Source organism: Eleginops maclovinus, chromosome 19 (genome assembly GCF_036324505.1).
Source record: "Eleginops maclovinus isolate JMC-PN-2008 ecotype Puerto Natales chromosome 19, JC_Emac_rtc_rv5, whole genome shotgun sequence".
Classification (NCBI taxonomy): Eukaryota; Metazoa; Chordata; class Actinopteri; order Perciformes; family Eleginopidae; genus Eleginops; species Eleginops maclovinus.
This window is the reverse complement of record NC_086367.1, coordinates 18406960-18423444: the sequence shown is the minus strand read 5'-3', so window position 1 is coordinate 18423444 and position 16485 is coordinate 18406960. Positions and strand designations below refer to the sequence as shown.

Here is a 16485-nt window from a genome sequence, read left to right as displayed (position 1 = left end):
TCAGGTAAGCTTTTTAATGCATCTCAAATGGCTAAACTGAAAAACAAAATTGGTTTGGAAATACTTCCTTCGTTAGGTTGTAAGTTGGAGGAAAGAATAACAAAGCAGGGGTAAGAGTCTGTAATGGAATCACTCCTCCACTGAATTGAATCCAGACCCAAAATCCAGATTCTGCTGTTGCTTCCCCACTTTGGACACCAGTCGGACTAATCTAATAAGTCAGTGATCTGAACCATTTCATTGGATTACACAGCAGGAAATGATTAACATATTGGGACATGGGGTCAAGTGACGGGAGTGCACAGGAAACATCTCTTGTTCTCTCACTACCGGTGCAAGTCTGTGAGAGTGTGTGTAATGTACAGCTAGAAAAGCAGTATGTATGTATGTGTGTGTGTGTGTGTGTGTGTGTGTGTGTGTGTGTGTGTGTGTGTGTGTGTGTGTGTGTGTGTGTGTGTGTGTGTGTGTGTGTGTGTGTGTGTGTGTGTGTGTGTGTGTGAGAGAGAGTCATATAGGCCCTGGAAGAACAGAAACACCACAGGGTGAACTTAGATCAAATCAGTCCTGAAATGGGCTCCATCTAAAACCAAAACCAGATGACAAAGATCAGCTTACATTGATTGAGACATGACTTGCAGCCCAGTGTGTGTTTGTGCCAACGTGTGTGTCTGGTGTGTGTGTGTGTGTGTGTGTGTGTGTGTGTGTGTGTGTGTGTGTGTGTGTGTGTGTGTGTGTGTGTGTGTGTGTGTCCGTGCACTCAAATATTGTTGCTTTTGGATTTTCGCAGGAATGAAAGATAAAAATAATATTTCCTGACTGACATTTATCTTTGATAACAAACAATAAGATTTAGGTCATAGTACTAACAACACACTCCACACACACCTTTAATAAAGTGATTGTGAGTGCTCAGATATTCCATGTACATTCCTCCTTTGAACAGCCTGAGGCGGGAATTAAGCCAACATATTGGGGAGCAAAATCCCCCAAGCTTCCAAGTCAGAAATATCTGCGGTGAATACCTTGCTATGAAATGCCTCCATGAAGCTAAATTCTGACCAATTACTGTTTCTAAGTCAACAATTCAAGGAAAAACCAGCCAGTAGAGTACATCCCCTGAGATCTATCCTGACCTCTTTGATGAAAGGTCAACGCAGATAGAGGAACGTTTCGAGAAAGGGGAATAGCCTGCAACAGAAGCAACTGACGGACTGTGTGTGTGTGTGTGTGTGTGTGTGTGTGTGTGTGTGTGTGTGTGTGTGTGTGTGTGGGCACGGTACAATTGTGTAAGTACAGTACAATGGTGTGTAGGTGTGTGTTTGTGTGAAACTGTATCTCACGTTTACCATTTTCTAGAATAACAGTTCTATTTCTGATCCTTCAGATGCCGGACCAAGCAGCTGCCAGATACACATCTCAAACCCACTGGGGCCAGGCTAGCACACACACTGCCAACGCACACACTCTTCATGTTAATATAAACCCACACATACATATGTAATACACCAACACTAATACACATTAGTCTCCATAAATATTTACACTCTCTCAGATGAAAATACACACTTAAACTCGTAAAAATGGACCAATCAAATACAGGCAAACACTCTTGAGCTAAGATGCTTTCAGTTAGCTCAGTGCTAGATTCCTCAGACACACAACCACACACATTAAGACAATGGGACCTTATTAAAGTACAGCAAAGGCCTGGAGCTCATGATTTCTTATCAGAATCCTAAAATAATTGACTGCATTAAGTCAAAACCGTTGGCTAAATAATACCTTCTGTGGTAAGACCTCGTAAGGGAATCCAGAACAGTGTATTTTCTACAAGCCGTAATCTAAACGGAGACTTGCAGAACAAAAGCTCAGCACTGAGATGTACTGTATAGTGGAAGCTGGTGTGTGTAAGTTTAACCATACACCATTTGTTTCATTAGGGTGTGTAAATGCTGTACATGTGTTTGATTGTGTGTGCGGTGATCATAATGGTGAACGGCATGGTTCTCAGACTCAGTGCTGAATGTGCAAATACCTGCCTGCCTCACCGCGGAGATTTCCCTGTCCGATTAAAAAGGTTGGTTTATTTAAACTGGGGATGGAAAGGCAGTATTTCTCTTGCTGGGATGAAATAAGACTCTGCAGCCCCCCCACCAAAAACCCCACAATGAACATTGTACTAAAGACAGTTTCTGGATAAGCACACACAAGGGCATGTTATATGCGAGAATTTTAGTGTATGTCTAATGGCAAATAATTGCTTAAATATAAGATTGCTTATTAAATACAAGTCCCATTTCAGAAACATTTAATATTGCCTATTTATTGTAGCAAACCTATAATATTTCTAGGTAATGATCAGATGTTATTTTGGTCCCTTCCCATTTTTGAAGAAAAGTATTTGTCTTTTTGGTTGCCTACTGCTCCACGAGGGAGTCTCTTACTTAGTCTGTCTGATATTTAGAGCTGGGAGGATAGTAGGCAGTAGGGTTTAGAGCTTTTTCACCCCAAAAAAAAGCCTGTTTGCGACTGAAATTGACAAAAGTGCAAAAAGACTCAATCCACACAGTAAACTTGCAGGCTGTAAATCTTTTTTTTTTTAAATGGATAGGGCTATAAAGCTCAGAAGGAAAACAAAAAAAGACTGTGTGGAAGGTCTAAGTGAATTTATAACAAAACAAATGACCTGTTTCACGGGCACAAGACATGTGATACATTTGAAAAAAAAATCAACTGTCACAAATGATGTATGCAGTCTTCAGTAAACGCTGGAATTCAGTAAAGGAAAAATAGCTCAGACGTTGTGCCTTGCACCTTGCCGTTTTTGTTTTCACTAAAAGTGAAACTGTTGCACCAGTAATGTGACCCATCAAACCAACTGTATATTTGGGAGTTGCAGTGCTGGGAGGAAATCCATCAGCATCAACACTACTGCAGTATATTGTGCAATCCACATTTAAATGAACACAGCTGCCGTGGTCTCCGTAGTAAACAACTTTTATTTAATCGATACACTATTATAGGTATGACTGAGTGAGAGCGGATTGTGAGGGATGAAAAGTCTGGAAGATTTGAAGGGATTGCAGAGCAGATGGTGAGGATTTAAATAGCCAAAAAGGTTCTGTTTTTATAGAGCAAGCCAGAGGTTGGTTTAAGCCCAGGGCTAACTGCAGAGAAGAATTTGAGGGAAACGATGGTAGACAGTCTTCAGTTTCCAAGGAGTCATCAGACTGTCTGCTGATAAAAACAAGATATAGATTTGGACCACCTATGACCCCTACGTCTCAGACCAGACCTCCCCACTAACTGTGTGTGTATATGAGTGCATTTAATAACAAATAATTGGTATGCAAATAACTGAAAAACTCACAGAATTGACCTAAAGAGCATTTCAAATTAAGGATATTTGCGTGTGCTGTGTGTTTGTGTGTGTGAGACAGACAGGGAGTTTGGGGAGGACTGCACATAGTGTTGTGGTATGATGAAAATGAGTGTGCACAGGGAGGGGCTCAGCCTTTGATCGCATATGAGAAGACAGCCAGACGCTTGGGTAAGGAGACAGGATGGACTGAGAGATGGAAAACAAAGTGAAAGGGATGGAGGGAGGGATAACAAGGAAAAGAGACACAGGGGCCAAGGTAAGCAGGACCACTAGTGGATCATATGATCTAACCGGCAACCAGTGTGTGTGTGTGTGTGTGTGTGTGTGTGTGTGTGTGTGTGTATACGTGTGTGTGTGTGTGTATGTGATCTACTCTCATCTGTGCCCCATACACAGTAGTGACAACATGTTTTGGATTTGAGTGATGTGTTCATAGTGAGCATGTTAAGATACACACACACACACACACACACACACACACACACACACACACACACACACACACACACACACACACACACACACACACACACACACACACACACACACACCTCAAAAATAAATTCCTGCAACGAATGCTCTGTTTGGAATTACTCTCAGCTGTTTTTCATATTAGTGATGGTCTGTAACCAAGCACTTGCCCTCACTGGGGTTTCATTACTCCCTAAAAGTTGAATTTATAAAATCAGCAATTAAGTGTTTGATTACAAGTTTTCCATCTCAACTTCTTAAGGTGAGAATATGTCAGTGTTGTGATTACAGCTAGCTGCATTAACCCCTTATGTCAAAAAAAGGATAAAAGACACAATTAACTTTGATTCCCTTTTGCTTTACTGTGTTGCTAACAAGAGTAATTACATCAACTACAATTAGGACTTCCCTTGGGAGTTTATTTAGAGAAACAACATCATTTAATGGGTGTTGTGATCCAAAGAAGTTCTCAATAACAGATAGATCTGGAAGGAAGAGTGTTTGTCAAAGACGGTTAACAATTATTCATCCCTGGTGAGAAACCTTGCTGACACCCTGCCAAGAGGCATGTTTTGCAACCATTTCTAGCCCAGCTTTTTTTTTTTAGCTGAAATGGAATCAAATATCTCCTGATACAAACAAGCAGTGTGTGTCTACAAGACAGCATTCCTCTACTGGTGTGGGGGTGACTTATTGTACATTTTTTGGTTGTGACCTGCTTGATGTCTGTTAACTCAATTAGGTCGCTCACACATCAGAAAGCCCCTAACATTTCCCAAACACACTCCCATATCTCTGTGCTCGCTTTCATCCTCGAATGATCCTTCTCTGTTTAAATCCCTTATATTGTCTGCTACGTGGTCGTCTCTCACGCTCAGTCGCTAAATCTAATTCAGTGTCTGCTTTGTTGGACATGAGAACTCACTAAATGACTGTTAAAGTAGAAGATAACAGCTATAGGAGAATCACCATCACAAAGAACCGTTATTCTTCGGGCTGTATTTCACTTTCCTGGGAACTTTTTTTGCTGTTTCTTACCGCCTTACCCTTCCTTTCCATTTCTTAATGTTTTTGAAAAAGAAAGTAGATAAAGTGATGGTTGCCTTTTATCAACACACTGCATTTAAAGTTGGCCGAATCAACAAGCTAGGGAGCCAGCAGCGGCTCTGGAGAGTGTCGATAAAGTCTGGAGAGGGAGCAGGGTTTAGCGATAGTGATTTGAAGGAACTGTTTTAAAGAGGTTATGTAAAGGTCTACGTTCTTGGAATTTACCTCCAGAAGAGACAGATTTTAAAAATAAACAAACCTAAATGTATTTAAAGATACTTTCTATGCTTTTTTTCATTCCCGAAAACCAATGGTGTAATAAGTACTGTAGGTACAGTTTTTTGATACTTGTACTTTACTTGATCATTTCAATGTTCTTCTAGTCCACCACAACTCAGAGGTAAATTGTGTTCTTTTTCTCCACTCCATTTATTTAATATATTTAGTTACTTTACAGATTTGGATTAATGATGAAATTATACTTTGATTACACCTGGAGTAAATTCATAAACTATGCTGTATACGAAGTCATTGAAACTGCACCGTTACCAGCTTTGCTAACACTCTAATGATCGATCATTTTAATCACAACATATAATATATATTATTCTGAAATCTGCATAATGAGTACTTTTACTTTTGGTATTTTTAAGTATATTTTGAAGCAGATACTTTTGTACTTGAACTTAAGTAACCTTTTGATAGCCGGACGTTTACTTGTAGCAGAGTATTCCTACACTCAAGATCTGAGTACTTCTTCCACCTCTGCCGAAAACATCCCAAACAAAGCAAAATAAGAGGCGAATCCAGACAGAGGGATGGATCTCTGTATAAACCAACAACGCCATCCACCTCTAGTGGGTCAAACATAATGTCTCAGAGGGATTCTTTTTGTATGAATCCACACATTGTTGGAGCAAAACAAAAAAACTCTGGATCACTGAATATGTAACCACAGGAGTTCCCAAATCAACCAGGACTAACGTAAGGATTATCCAGATTTACAAGGTCTTCTGCTTCCAGGAGGAAAATATGAACGCTTTTTTTTCCCACTGCACAGACATTCTCCTTGACTTTTGGTTCCAGTCAACCACTGTTTCAGAACAACATCACGCGCCCTGAAGGACAGAGGAAGACACAGTATCAAATGGTTCAGATGAATGAGGTTTAATCAGCAGGCTCTGTTCCCGCGTCTGTAGCTTTCCAGAACGCTGGGAAAAAGGCAAAGTGTCAAATACGTCATCAGAACCCTGACCTGCCTCTGTGGGTGTGTGTGTGTGTGTGTGTGTGTGTGTGTGTGTGTGTGTGTGTGTGTGTGTGTGTGTGTGTGTGTGTGTGTGTGTGTGTGTGTGTGTGTGTGTTTATTATTGAACAGAGAATTAGAGGCAGCGTAGTGACCCCCAGTTCACACAGAGGAACACACGGACTGATGTTTATTATTGGATGCAGACAGATTGGCAGCTTAACAATAGAGGGGGGGCAGAGTGCAGCTTTCCAATCAAGGTGTAATTTCCACCTTATTCAGAGCACGCAAAGAGCAACAATCTGTATGTAAGCAAGCTGCTAGTACACACACACACACACACACACACACACACACACACACACACACACACACACACACACACACACACACACACACACACACACACACACACACACACACACACACACACACACACACACACACACACACACACACACACACACACACACACACACACACACACACACACACACACACACACACACACACACACACACAGGCAGCAGGTCTTGGTCATCAATAATGCTTCTGTATTGGGTCTTTCCTTTTGAAGAACAATGGCTTGGCATGGATTTATTGGAAAAAGTTGCTGAATCCTCCCCTTCCTTTGGAAGGAGAGAAGAGGAGAGGCGGAAGACATAGTGTTTGCATTGATTTTTAACACTGATAAATAAAGAATGTCTTTCTATGCTGTCACTACACGTACAATCCTCAAACAACTCTCATTATATCTCCACTCCATCAATTATGCATCAAATCCAAAGTCACACAGTCATATTTTAAAAGGTAGGTTTGTGAACACACACACACAAAGAGGCAAGTGCAGTTTCCTTTAAGTGCAGATTTATGTGGCTGTATTTTGGTCGTCTCGCTGCCACGGCAACAGGCTTTAGAAACAATGATTCGGAGCAGCTGTGAGGATGATCCAGCAACACGCAGACCTCAGCCAAAACTCACACACACAGTCATTACTGTATTTGCACACACAAAGTAGTCCATGGAGAGGGAAATAAAAGGTAAGTAGAGGTACGATGTGGATCAGGATGCTGTTGACGATCCCTGCAGGGAATTGTATTGCAGATCAGTACAGTAACGGTTGTGAATGGTTTTATAATGGAAGAATAAAAGTCTTTCAGGCTACACGTTGGAAGATTAATAAAAAGCTGAAGTGCTCAAATCAAATATATCAGGTTAACATTTTGAAGGCTCTACAGGACCTAAAAACGGCCATATGATGGAGTTATTGCGATGAATTCTACATTCTATTATTACAATCGTCTGCCCATTTAGTCCCTGTCCACTGTAGTCCAGTTCCCACTTTGTATCAAAGCTCCTGGCACCGTTCAGTCCTACAAGACAGAAGAAGGTGCCAGCCTATCCCCAGCCAGCCGTTCACAAATGCAGCAGAGGGCATGTTGGCTCAGTTGCCACCCAGACGATATCACACACAGGGAACCAAAGAGCATCGGAATGGTTTTAGGATTATGTAATTGCTCTTGAAAAGGTTCTATACGCCTGATGCAGGATTTCTAAACCATGACTTACCGAGCTTGGGAGTGACAACGGTATATTGCAGAAACTGTGGGGTGTACTGTATGTTTACACTCGGATGTCAATGCCCTCTTGTGGTGATTAGAAATATGACTTGTGTATTGTATTGCCACTGTCTGCATGTAGTTACACTGAAAGTAGACTCACTGGACGACTTCTCTTTCCTGACAAGAGTAAAGTGATTCCTGTCAGCCATCGGCAAACATTAAGATACTTTTACCAAGTAATTGTGTGTGTGTAAACCTAAAAAAAAAACTACTTAACTAGAGTGTTCAGGTCAGAAAATTGTTTCATTTTGCATTTTTAAAGGCATGTATGAATGAGGTCTTCCTCCCAATAGGAGTGTCATATCATTAATACGAATTAAAATGATAACTGAACTTATTGGTATCTTAAATTGCTGCTAAATTGTAAAACCTGACACTCTTAGTCACTTTCTTAATCTTCAAATTGTGCATTTGTTGTTGTCTTTATATCATCTATGTTATCAATATCGTATGCGTGCACACTGTGCTGCACTCAACGTTCTCTTACGGATAAAGGCGGCTTTGTGAAGCCACAGCTCAAAGGATAGAAACACTACATCATAACTCAGGACGGTAAATATTGATACTAAATGGCTGGTGTGTTTTTTTGTTTTACTTCAGAGACTGAAGCCTCATGGGAAAACTGACTTCTCACCATGACAGGTGCACCCCAGATGTGAACACTTGTAATGTTACTAGAAGGTCTGGAGAGAGGAAAAAAAACCATGAAAGACACAGAGAGCATTAGAGAGGACAATGAGGCAGAGTACGGAGGGATTTAGCAAAGATAATGACAAAAAGGAGGAAGGGATTATCAACATCATGTCCGCTGATGAAAAACAGAACTGAAACTAAAAGGCAAAATAGCTAATATGAAACAGGTGAATGTACTAAGAGGAGTGTGGGAAGATTTGATAGTAAGTGAATGTGGTAAAGTCCTTATGTAACATGTTAGAGATGAATGCTTTATCTTGCACGTGTGTGACCATTTTATCCCCTAATGCAGAGAATTTTCCTTAAAAACAATGACATATTAATGAAAGATTTTTGCTTTGTCAACAAAAGACTCATTTGCATCATGTTCCTGAAAGTAAACCCTAAAGTTTCTTTAAAATAGTTACCCTTAGGTTATGTTTTATGGTCCACTTCTTTGACTTTGTGGCACCACCTGCTGTATGGTAACTACACTGCATGTCCATCATCATAAATCACCTTTTGAACCTGCTACACTGCCCGGTCACAAGCCTGTCGGGGGCAGTGCTATGATCTGGGGTTGCTGCAGTAGGTCTGGTCTAGGTTCAGCAACGTTATGTGCCCAAAGGATGAGGTCAGCTGACTACCTGAATAAACTGAATGACCAGGTTATTCCAACAATGGTTTTTTTCTTCCCTGATGGCACGGGCATGTTCCAAGATGACAATACCAGGATCCATCGGGCTCAAATTGTTAAAGAGCGGTTCAGGGAGACGGAGACATCATTTTCGCACATGGATTGGCCACCAGAGTCCAGACCTGAACCCGAGCATCCAATTAAAGCTAAAGGCGGTCCAACGAATATTATCCTGAAAGTAATAACATTTGTCTGAGAGTTGTATTTGTGACTCCTTTGTACCACACATGGTCTTAATAGTGACAACACATGTGCAAAAAAATAGGAACGTCAAAGGTGATTATAGCTTGAAAACACACACACACACACACACACACACACACACACACACACACACACACACACACACACACACACACACACACACACACACACACACACACACACACACACACACACACACACACACACACACACACACACACACACACACACACACACACACACACACACACACACACACACACACACACACACACACACACGTACGTCTGTCCGCTCCCTCAGCCTATCCCACAACCTCCGGGGGCTCTAACCTGTGATCCAGGGGAACTGTACTCTGGGTAACGCTGTTTTCCTAAGCGCTCCCAGTCCTTGATCCACAAACACGCAGAACCACAGAACATGTGTACCGCATTACACACTCATTCAACTCTCTCTCTCTCACACACAAAGCGGGCCGTACTCAAAACTTAAACCTAAAATGAATGTGTAGTTTGGTCATTTCTGTCTGATACACTTCTTCAAAAGATGCTCATGTTATTAATATCCTTAATGTAGATACACACACAGAAACCGCTTCATAACCATTGGGTCGTCTTGATAAACGTTCCAAAATATCACGTAAGGCTGTTGTGTGTCTGTTTATGGAGTGACTTTAAGTAATTTTGGATTGTTTCTTCATTATAATTCTTTATAGTTTGAGTAGACAAAGCTGAGGCTGCTGATTATTCAAAGTGTCAATACAAGTTAGTCACTGTTGTTTCACTTCCACAAGGAGAGATAGGACCACCGCGTCAGCAGCACACTCGGGTTAATCACGGCATTCTCTCTTCAGAAATGAGACAAAACATGAGTGAGCTGTTTCACAAACAGCCTGTAGAGTAATTTGGGAAAACAAGCAAAGTACACCTCACAGGCAAATAGTGTCCCTGGGGGTGTCCTTGAGAAGGTTTTAGGGGGACGGTTGTTGCTTTTGTGGGAATCTACAACTACGTTCACACACACACACATGTATACTCATAATTGATCTCAAGAACATAAATATCATTTTATTTTAACCCAATATTATGCATTGGAATCAGTGCTAGAGGGCAGAGTCATGGCCTTGTCATAGCTGCCAATATTATTTCAGTTTTATCACATGTTCTGTGTCAAAGAAGATAAGATAATACAGCTCCAGAAAAAATTAGGAGACCACTCGAAATGTTAAAGCAAAAACAGGAATAGGATTCCAAAACAATATGGGACAGTGAAGAAATAAGTGAAGCTTTTACATCTCTACAATATGAGGAATTATGATTATAATGGTATATTAAAAAGTCTGTGAGCAGTGTTCATTGTTCTTTATATTTCTTTAGAGATAAATGCATGATTAAGAACCTAAATGTGCAGTTTGATTCACTGAATGTCTTGGGGACAGAACCGGAGAGGTCTTTCCAACCACATTAGAAACCCACATCCACCCTCGCACCATTAAAAAAACAAACACACACAACTATTGTTTGTCCATGTCCAGCGGTCAGAAGTCTATTGGGTCGAGCTATGTCCTGGAAATCAATGAGTGGGAGGAAACAGACACACACCTGTTCATCAGTAAGATAGCATTGTCTCAGCATTTCTGCACCACTCCCCAAACCTCCAGTTCTGCCTCAATAACACCAGCACGAGTAAAAAGACAAACATCGAACAAACCCAGACTTTGCTAACTGTGGATATATTAGCATGAACCATCTTCTCGCTGAAAGTCATTACAGTCAACATGATCGTTATTCTTTTGTTACCTTGCTTTAAGTCTAAGCCTGGGTTCTTGGCAATAATAGAGTACTAAATTAAACCCTACTGGAGAAGCCTTTTGGCATTTGTTGATTTATGTAATGTCTTGGTGTTCTAGCAATTTTGCATTTCTTTCTGCTGCAGCTAGTTTGGTTTTGGCCATCTGTTTGGTAATTCAACTTCTGTACCTATTTTCCTTATCTTTTGGTTTGTGGACATTTTATGCTTCTCTGTAGTCGTATTTTGTCTCTTTCAAACCTTCTGGAATTCATTTTGAGTATCTTTGTGGTTATTTTGCTAACCCTATAACCATCGCTAAATAATTAGATAAAAAGCAACATTTAAATTTGAATTACTTCCCATTAAATATTTGGATTTTAAGATTGTACTACAACTTTTTTGTGAGATTATTCAAAGATCGAATCATATTTGATCGTGAAATAACGACTTATCACTAAAAAAGGAAGTTAATAACGATCAAAAAGTAGTGTTTTTATTTCTCTCTCAGCTATGAGAAGCTACCCTCATCTGGTTTGAATAATGGTCCAGCCCAACCCACCTCCCATCAGCTCTTCTTCACAGCCGCTCTCCCCACCTCCTGCTATAGAGTCAAACTCCAGATGTTGGACACAACCTTTCAACATTCCAACTACTGGTCTACTAACTGCCTTTACAAATATACACGCATACTTTGTCGGTTGCACACACAAGGAAGTTCAAAGCCTTGCCAGAGGGGAGCAGGTGGCCAGAAACAACACAGTACAGCAGAGCAGAGGTCTGGTGAAGGCTGCATCCTGAAAGTCAAACACCACTCATCCAGAGAGGCTGGAAAACAGAAGCTCCACAGCCATTCTGAAGGATGTATTGCACTTTGGTGTTGCTTTAAACTCAATTTATCATTTCCAGAAACAATAAAACTATGTTTATGGCCAAACATAGTTATATTCACTTTTTAATTAATAGCATGATGTTGATATTCTATGTTGGGCAGAAGTTGAATCTCATCCCTATTACATTTTATGAAGTTTGTGTGGAGTTGAAGTGATACAATTTCTAAGTTATATTTCTCACTAAATTTGAAGCATTTTTTTATAGTTTGTCCACTTTCTCAATGATGCTATAATATCATAATGTCATATTAAAGGTTCAACACTGTACTTTTGCTGCTACACTGACCCGATATCATGTTCTAGATTGTCTTAGTTTGAAAACAATACGCCTAAAGATAAAAACAGTATCTTGTGAGCTGTTTGAGAGAGAACCTGCAGTTAGCCTGATGTTTCTCTTTATGCATTTAGCACGATAAAACAACGAGTTTCTCACCAGCATAGGAAGAATAGGAACTTTAAAAGACGTGTTTTGGTTTGTGAGAGCATGAGTACTTCACATGATTTAATAAATGTGCAATCATTCAAACAGTTCTACTGAAGACGAGCAACTCACAAAAAAAGAAACCAAGGACAAAAAGAAAGCGATGGTGTGGTATAGATTCCTGTGAACTCATTCACCAATTCTTCCAGATAAGAGTAGAGGCCTTCCCGGCAGTATGAGTGTCCAGAAGTTTGAGCGCTAAAATAGAAAGTACATGCTGTGACCCCCCCTCCCTCATCAAATGAACACATCTGTAAGCATAACTATTTTTGGAGACAGAACACACCCGTGCCCTGCTGGGATTAGTCACATTCTCAACAAATGTGCGCATACTTGACTCACACAGTCATGCACAACATCCACGCTTTTCCAAGGAAACATTTTGAATTGACCTTTATCACAGTCTGACCTTACAAATAAAACATGTAGTTCCAAATTCAAAATAGAGATGATGACTCTAGTTCCCCTGAGATGCTTCCAACATTATTTTTCTGGCTCTGGTCTGGTTAAAGTTGCATCTTTTCCAATTATTCTAACAAATCATTTGAATCTAATAGGCCAGCTTCACTTGCACAATGTGTATACTATTGATGTTGTTGAGATTGAGGATATACAATTTGACCCAGGACTCAATCAGGATACATTTGTAAACTGCTGGGAAGCAAATGGATATGGGATAACTTTTCAATATACAGACGTGGACAAAATTGTTGGTACCCTTCCGGTAAAGAAAGAAAAACCCACAATGGTCCACAACTCTCTCCTTAGCTTCCTGTGCTCCATGTTCAGTGTGGTACACACTATGATACTAAACAGCACAGCGTCCTACTTTTCACCCTTTAAATAGGCAGCCTGACTGATTACAAGTCTGAAGACACCTGTGATGCTAATTACAGGACACACCTTAGTTTAACATCAAATTATTTTCAGTCTTTTCTAGGGGTACCATCATTTTTGTCCAGGCCAGTTTCATTATTTAGTTTTTTATAATGATTCTGTTGAACCACAATTCAAAAGCAATGTCTGATTTTCATTCGTTATTTTTCAACACATTTTTATTCATTATTACTTCTGTCAGTTTCAAGTTATTTCAGTGACCATTGTGGGTTTTTCTTTCTTTAACGCAAGGGTACCAGCAATTTTGTCCACATCTGTATCCCTGCACCACCATTCTACACACAAACATAACACCCCACACACACAGATATGTTCCCCGCTGCTCCTCTGTCAGCAGGATTGAGCACATGAAAGGAGGAAAAATTACCTCCTTTTATTTTCCATCAGTCCCCCAAATCCTGTCAGAGGCTGAGATGACGTGATCTTCATCTATTTTTTTTTTTTAAACCTCAAAATCTGGATTCAATAACTCTGATCATCAGAAACACTCATAGCACCCTGTCGTGGACCCACATATACACCGAAAAAATAATGTCAGCTACATTTTATGCATACTTAAACATAAACAGAACCTAAACAACTACACTGAATGAACAAGATCATCCACCATCCAGATGATCCCATCCACACATGAACTCATTTAGATGCACACACAATGAATAACATTACAATTTGATGGTATAAAGACCAGAATGAAATGCAGTTATATAGCTGATAAGAGGCATTACTCATAACTATTAATACTTTGAATAAAACGCTTCAAACTTTTTTTTCCTCCTCATTTCATTCTGGACTCATAAAGGTCTCCCATTTAAAAATGTCTCTGCAATCGAGATAAAGGTACAGACATAATGATACATTATAATACATGTAAGCTGATTATGTTTTGTGTCCTATTTATCCTGTATAATGGTGTTGAATAAAAGTTCCAGTTATAAAGCAGACTGGCAGGACACAGATGGAGGGAACTCAAGGTATACATTTCCTCTAAAACTCTTTCTCACACAAACAGAGTAAAGCTTTGATCTCTGCTCTTATCCATCTCACGCTGTTTCGAATATATGTCCTGCAGTTACACTGTGGCCCTCCTTTACACTTGGGGCTCTCCCACTGTTGACGTAGGTAGTGGAGTTTATCCTGACTTACAAGAGAAGCCCTCTACCATAAAACCAAATGAAATGTCCTCATTCAAAACCGGTTCATCTCCTCCAAACATCGGGCAGGAATCAACTGGCTTCACAGTCTGGATTTAAACAGATTTGGGGCACCGTGGAATGGCGCACGAAACCGTTGCCAATCCCCTCCACAATCCCTGCTTCAATCTCCATACCAAGTCTTGAAAGAGTTCAGAGCCCACTACAACATACAGGGAAGAAGCACTAGAGGTTTCCCTGCCATTGATGGGTTCAGATTGTGTGGGCTGCAAGGAGAATCCATGTGCCTTGTTCACTGGAAGAGTGTGTAACCTGCAGAGTGCTGGGGATGAGCATGAGAACATATTTTCAGTAGAAATTATGTAAAGGATGGAGCTTTGAAAGATGAATAGAGGTGTAGAGTGCATCAACATTGCTAAAAAGCCTCAAATAGGACTTTAATCACACACTGCAACATTTAGACAGACAGACAGACAGACAGACAGACAGACAGACAGACAGACAGACAGACAGACAGACAGACAGACAGACAGACAGACAGACAGACAGACAGACAGACAGACAGACACCTCATTAACGTGGTGCTGCACTGCCATCTACTGATCATTTAACAGTATTGCATCGATCTACAATGTCAGCTACATTGGTTTCAACGCAGAGTCTGCAACCTACTATGCTCCACCATATTGAGATTAAACTGGATAGGCTTTATTTTGGTAATACAACCTTAGGTACACAAATATATTCACTAAATGGTCATCGCGAATCTGGAAGTCTGACTGTCTTAGTTGATAACTGGTTCTTAATATTTCTATATCTTCAGTCTGAAATTGGTTGAGGCCAGACAGCTCGAAATCTAGCAGCAATCCAAAGGAAGTAGCCTAGTCAAAAACAGTGGCGTTGACAGGTGGGGGGAAACAGTACTGCTGTTAAACATTTCCCACAGTTTTGCACAGGTGACAAACATAGTTGAGCACATACCTGTTCTCCTCAACGTGCTGTTGTACTTTCCACTTATTTCCCCAATATTCAATGTCAGGTCGGTAACGTTAGCGATGTTTGCTTAGTTTCACCGCGTTGTCTTGCTGCTTTCATGTTTGGTAATCCCCTCCTAGAAGATGCTTGGCATCCTGAAAGTATGTCCTTTAACGGGTATCTTATTTAATTATGTATTTCCTGACAAGCTAGCTAACATTGCTGAACCGTGCACGTTACATCTTATTCATTTTACCAGCAGTTTGGTTTATAACAAAACAAGTTGGTGGGAACATAACTCGGGATTTTTATTTCTTTCCTAAAACCTGTAGAAAATAAGTCACATCTTTCATCTTGAGTTTAGTCTATATTTATAGAAGGAATAGGCCTGAGAATGAGCTACTCAAACTGGCTACTTGGCACTTAGCCTATCAAACTGCAGCAGGGTAACGGTTGTCATCCACTGTGACACCCTCTCTTTGCGCATGCGTCAATAATCCAACAAGCCAAATACGTCACTGATAAAACACGGCCATGTCCAGCTACTGACCTTAAATTGTAAAAATGCCGTAGAAACAGAGGAATTTTGTGTTCATTGAAGTCAGTCATGGAACTTTATATTTTGAGTTGAATATTCATTGTGAATTATTTTTCATACCTTACATTTTTTTTTAATCCAAAGTGTCCATTGTAAAGCGGTATGTTATTTTATAGTGTCTTTTCTTTGTGTCCATCTGTTTGTAAAAACGTTGATATCAACACAATTTAAGGTCAACACCAAGTTACCCTCACTGATTTTGATGGGAAATTTGTTCACATGTTCACTGTTACCTCATCTTGACCTCAATGGTCAAGTTATATTGTCCACAACTAAAAATATTATTGGTTTTGTGTGTTACATTGAGCCATTTATAACTTTGGATAAAATGGGAGAAAACAGTAACAGCTGTATAATCTTT

General features: G+C 40.2%; 1 protein-coding gene across 1 annotated transcript in view; it reads right to left on the bottom strand.

Annotated features, from left to right (window-relative positions):
- Positions 1–15849, bottom strand: part of slc7a14a (solute carrier family 7 member 14a) — a 50801-nt gene extending 34952 nt beyond the window's left edge. Inside the window, exon 1 of the mRNA XM_063908184.1 lies at positions 15533–15849. The gene's annotated coding sequence lies outside the window, so the exon portion shown is untranslated. The remainder of the gene's footprint in view (positions 1–15532) is intronic.
- Between the last annotated feature and the right edge of the window lie 636 nt (positions 15850–16485).